This window comes from Helianthus annuus, chromosome 8, assembly GCF_002127325.2.
Source record: "Helianthus annuus cultivar XRQ/B chromosome 8, HanXRQr2.0-SUNRISE, whole genome shotgun sequence".
NCBI classification, from domain to species: Eukaryota; Viridiplantae; Streptophyta; class Magnoliopsida; order Asterales; family Asteraceae; genus Helianthus; species Helianthus annuus.
Window position 1 is genome coordinate 32445861 of NC_035440.2, and position 6000 is coordinate 32451860.

A 6000-nucleotide genomic window follows, 5' to 3' on the forward strand; every position below is an offset into this window, starting at 1 on the left:
TGGTTTGAGAGAATCAAGTAATAGAAGGTAAATGCTTGAACTCAAACCAGTGTGCTCTCGTAATCAAGAACCCGTATTAGATTATGTATTTGAAGGAAACTAATAGTATGTTATGTGCAAGGTAAGCTTAAGAGTTTGAAGAGGATGATCCGGGAATGCAGAATAGGATGAACGCTAAGGCGGGCAAAGGTGCAAATAGGCAAACTAACCCCAGGTACACACTACTAACATGTATGAGTACCGATGTCAAAAGAAAAAAAGGAAGGGGTCTCCTTGGGAGGGTAATTATTAAACGAAAGACAATGATGTGGTCTTGGGGAAGTTTTAGAAATATGCACGAAACTGAAACCCATTTCTCGGGCATAAGGCGATGATTACACGAAGGCACGAAACTAGTGTGTGAATTGCGCACCTGGCCAGTACGCAAGAAGCATATGACGTTCGTGAGACCGTGGTAATTATTGCAGGTATGTCCGGTAGAACTGGGTAGCAGGTGGGCGCTATGTTGTAGCGAATGCGAAAAAGCAAATCCATTGCGGATTTGGTTATGCTAACGAAGGTTATGAAAAGTTATGCGAGTCGACCGGTTCTAGCGAACAAGTCGAATAAGAATAAGCTACCATCTGTTTTTAAACGGGTAATTTTGAATACTCTAATGAATGCTAGAAGCTTAATCCGTTATACGGATTGAAAGAAGAAGTTATGATTAAAAGCGAAAGACCCAGTTATTTGGGTAGTGAAGTATGTATGCTTAACTCTCGTTGAGAGTGTTTATGCCAAACCCAGTTATTTGGGTAGTGGAATGTGTATGCTTAACTCTCGTTGAGAGTGTTTATGCCAAACCCAGTTATTTGGGTAGTGGAATATGTATGCTTAACTCTCGTTGAGAGTGTTTATGCCAAACCCAGTTATTTGGGTAGTGGAATGTGTATGCTTAACTCTCGTTGAGAGTGTTTATGCCGAAACCCAATTATTTGGGTAGTCGAATGTGTATGCTTAACTCTCATTGAGAGCGTTTATGCCGAACCCCATTTACTTGGGTAGTTGAATGTGTAAGAAAGAAGAAAGCTCCTATATGAATAGAACTAAAATGAAGTAATTATGATTCGACAACTAAGATGACTAACCTTAAAACCTTGTTGCTGAAGGTAGGTAAAACTTTAAGTTTTTGTTAAACACATGTAAGAAAGAAAAGGTAAGAATGACATGTTTGAAACCGCTAGATGGATTCAAACATAGAAGGAATGAAGGGTATGGATGTTACGTTTAAATCCGTGGGACGGATTTAAAACGTAAAAGGATGTTATGAATGCCTTTATAAGTAAGCATTAATATAGGTTTGAATATATAGGGACGATGAACTATTACTAGTCGGTCAAGGAAATAAGAACGTTATATGAAAGTATACCATGAAAAGTACAGCCTTGTTAAGAAGAAGAAGCCAATTACATGAATAATTATGAAATGAGTTAGGATGATTACTTATGAATGTGATGAGGGTGTTAAGCCAAACATAAATGTGTGTGTGTGTAGAGGAAATGAGAAAGGTTTCGGGGACGAAACCTTATTTAAGGGGGGTAGATTTGTAACACCCCAAAACCCGAATATTTATATTCGTTAAAATGCTGTGATATGGTACCTCAAGAAATAAACTAGGCTAATTAACCTACTTAGATGTATGGTTAAAACTATTAAAAGATGGAATGTAATAAAATGTTTAACAAAGCAAACAAGGGAACAAACTTGAGGGACCAAAGATGAACAAGGGGGAAAGTTATGTCTTAAGTAACAAACACACCCACACAAGCACACACACATTTCGTGTGTTCTAGAACGATCAGGGGGAACTCCCCATGAACCAAACCCTAGTTCTAACACAATCATCAAATTGAGGAGTCAAATGAAGCTCAAATTCACAACCAAACATGAATTAAGGATCACCTACTCAAGGGGATCATGAGGTATGTCTCAAAATTTAGATTTATGAAGTTGTATGAAGTGGGTTATGTCTTAATCCGTGAATTGGTACGAAATTGTTCATGTATAGGTGTTAAAATCACCATATAGAACATGAATTATGCATGATTTAACTTAATTTGATGTTTAAAGGTGAAACCCAATTGTTGGGGTGAAGATGATAGCATGGATATCTCATCTAGGTCTAATTCTTGTTCAAAAATTTATGTATCATGTTATGTATGATGGATTCTTGTTAGAAGGATTGGAAGAAATGTGATAATTGTAGGTTTGATGGTTATGCATGTATGATTTGTGTTGACTAGAAGGAAGAAATTGATGAATTGTGTATGAGATTAGAATGATATGCATGAACTAGTTGTACACTATGCTTATAAGGTAGTACATATATATCAAAAGCATGAAGAAACTATGAAGAACTTAAGATTAGATCACTTTTAAGTGATTAGAAAAATAGTCATGAAGTGGGTTTTGATGATATGATGAAAATGATAATATGTTCATATTATTGATGTTTGATTTTAAATACTACATGTTGATTAGTAGAAGGATTTGATGCACTATGTATGAAATTAGAAGATTGTGCATGAATTAGTTGTGTGTTATGCTTAAAAGGTGGTACGCACACCAATCGTATGATAAAATGTATATAGTGTCGTCCGTATAGTCTATCATGATGATACGGGTATAAAATGATAAGTCGAAAGTTAAATAAGATGAATTGTTGACTTTCTGGAAGTCAACTACGAACAAGAAGCATAATTTAACTTCTTGTTGTGAAGGTAAGATATTAGGAAGTCATACGTTACATGTTAAATCAATACACATTATATGTAATGACATGATGAACTACATGAGGGCAAACGGATATGGATATGACTATATGGGTTATGCTTGTTAGAAACAACTAATGATATGATAGTCAACATGTACAAATGAATATGCTAATAAGAATGTGATTTCGATGACATGGAAGTATAGGAATCATGTCGAGACGGAATCAAGCACGGATGGATAATGGGTCAAGAAGTGGCGAGGAAACGAATATGAACACGGATGCATGAGGTAAGTGATTCCGTAATCACTTCTTAGTTGTTTATGTAAAGTTATATGCAATTTAATTAGATAGGGTAATTGAAGTCAAATAGAAATGAATTGTATGATATCGAGGAAGTATTAAACGGATCTTAGTTTTGATCCGAGCAAGTTATGTGTGAATAAGATTTGTAGTTAAGTAGTAGGATCGGTTACTTATGCAAGGAAATCTTTTGTTGTTAAGGATAGCGTAAGTTGACAAAAACGCCCTTGATAGGTATATCGGGCAAACGACCTTAAAAGTTGTTTGGAAATGAGCTATTCGATTAAAGTAATGTCTTTGTCAAGTATGAAAGCGTAGTATAGGGTTTTGTATGTCATAGACCAATTAATGCACAATTACCCATAACGGGTCAAAATAAGCCTCTGAGCGAGAACGGGTTAAGAGAACGCTAGACATCCGAGAAATCAATCTTTTATGATAGGCGTCAATGAAATTATTAAGTTCATATGAGATTGAGGTCAAATAAACAGATTATGTTAATAAATGCACGAACGGGTCAAATAATTAGAAGATAATAATAAGCCGAATGCATGTAAGTTAAGAATTTCCTTAATCCGGATGTGGGATTTTAAGTTCATATGATAGAATATGAATTTACAAGCATGTAGGAAGAAACGGGAGGTTAAACGGGTAAACGGTTCAAAAGTTATGCGCGTTTTAGTGCGTACGGACAACGAAACGGAGCTGCAGAAAAATGCAAAATCTAGAGGGCGTCGCCGACGGGCATGGGGGCGTCGCCGACGGGCTCTAGAAAACCAGTTTTTGTGCTGACGGGTTAATTACCTGTCTACGGGTTTTTGGGCTACGGGTAAATGCAAGGCCCGTCGCCGACGGCCCTAGGGGCGTCGGCGACGGCCTTCCCAAGTCCCAAAAGCTGAAATCTTGTTATTTAAGTTAATTTATGTACCGTGGGCTTCGGTTTGATATCCGTGGACTACGGTGGACTTTCCAAACATGATTTTGATGGTTCCTTAGATGTTTATGGGCTATAAAGCTAAGTCTAAGACCCATGTTAATGATGTATGATTATGTAAGAGGTACGCGTGATCTAGTACGTGTTTGTTAAAGTATGTACGTATGTAAATATGTATGTATGCATGTATAAAGATATGCACGAGTGTATGCATGTACGTAACGATGTAGGAAGGGTATGTATGTATGTAGAGGTGCATGTACGTATGCATAAAGATAGGCACAAGCATATGCGTGGATGTAAAGATGTAAGAAAGGTATATACGTATGAATGTCTTTTGCGTTTAAATGTATGTATGTTGGTGTGTAGGTAGGTAGAACGTACGTATGCGTTTAGATGAATATGGGCTCACGAGAGGATCCATACACGAAGGTATGCACGTATGTAGGTTTGTGTGAAGGCAGGTAATAAGTATGAATGTATGTATGTATGTATATATGTATGCATGTATGTAGGTATGTATGTATGTATGTATGTATGAATGTAGGTATGTATGTATGTAGGTAGGAATGGACGTAATTGGGTATGCACGTACGTAGGTACGTACGTATGTATGCAGGTACGTATGTAGGACAGTTGCTATTTGTGACCGTAAAGGTATGTATCAGTTTGTATGAAAGGTATGTACGCATGCATCTAATGAAATTGAGTACTAACGGTAATAGTTGCGTGCTTGGTGAATGAAGTGTAACGCAGGAATACCAAAGAAGTCTCACTACGGATCATATGATCAGGATGGGAACGCTGGGATATAAAGAGTTAACGAAACGAGAAGTAAACGTGAACAAACCTTGTATGTTTATAACGCGTACTAATGATGTGAAATTTTATGTGGTGAGCGCAGGTAGTACCAGTCATGAGGATATCCAAGGATTGGAGATCGAAGATCGAGTCACTAGAGAGATTGTACGGAAACGTTGATGTACATAATGTAGTAAACATAAGCTATGTTTTTAACTAGTAAATAAGAGGATGACGGATTTATGAGAAAGAACTGTGTTAAAGTTAAATCTTAAATAAGTTGAGGTATTTATAGTGAAAGAAATTTTATGGTACGTGTTTCCGCTGCGACTTTTGACAAATACGAATTAGGGCGTAACAAGCACCTAACCTACTCCCCACCGACACCCCCAAAAAACCTAAACCCCCCACCCGAAATCCTAAATCCACCCTCCCACCAAAAGCCAACCCCCCCACCCCACCCCCCAAAAAAACCTAAAACTAAACCCTAAAAAAACCTAAACCCCTCACCTGCACCCCTCAAAAAAGCTAACCCCCCCCCCCACACACACACATACCCGCACTCCCCAAAAACCTAAACCCCCTCCCCCACTCCCAAAAACCTAATCCTTATTCTAAACCTCAAAAAAAAATCTAACCCAAAAAAGCTACTTAAAAAACAAAAAAAACAAAATGAATCATACGAAATTCGAAATAACCAGTTAAGTTAAGATGATTCAAAAAAGAAGAAAGAGAAGATTTGGAAGTTCAATTATATATATATATATATATATATATATATATATAGGGTAGGGCTAGATAGAAAACCCTATATATATAAAAAAACCCTAGAAAACCCAAGCTCCCGACATTTTTTTTTTGAAAAAAATAACACATGTAATATACATGTTTTTAAGACTTTTGGGCCAAAAAAATCAAAAAAGCGCCGAAGGGATAATTTAAAAAAAAAAAAAGTTTCAGCAAATTTCAGCAAATTTGTGTCTTTTTTGCTTAACACATGTTAGGCACTGAAATTTGTTTATTTTTTTTTTTTTAAATCCCTTCGGCGCTTTTTTGTTTTTTTTTTTTGGCCCAAAACACTCTAAAACATGTATATTACATGTGTAATTTTTTTCAAAAAAAAAAAATGTCGGGAGGTTGGGTAAAAATGGGTTCCCATTTGGGTTTCCAGAGTTTTCTAAGAATTTTAGGGTTTTTTGTCTAGTATTAC

General features: G+C 36.6%; 1 long non-coding RNA gene across 2 annotated transcripts; it reads left to right on the top strand.

The window, feature by feature from the left end:
* The first annotated feature begins 1691 nt into the window (after nucleotides 1-1691).
* Nucleotides 1692-5104, top strand: LOC110916434. 2 transcript variants are annotated; one of them, XR_002579750.2, is made up of 3 exons: nucleotides 1692-1961; nucleotides 2959-3042; nucleotides 4359-5104. It is a non-coding gene; the product is annotated as an uncharacterized LOC110916434 (long non-coding RNA). The 2 variants fall into 2 exon arrangements; XR_002579749.2 differs by having other exon boundaries at nucleotides 1696-1961; nucleotides 4894-5104.
* Nucleotides 5105-6000: the final 896 nt, after the last annotated feature.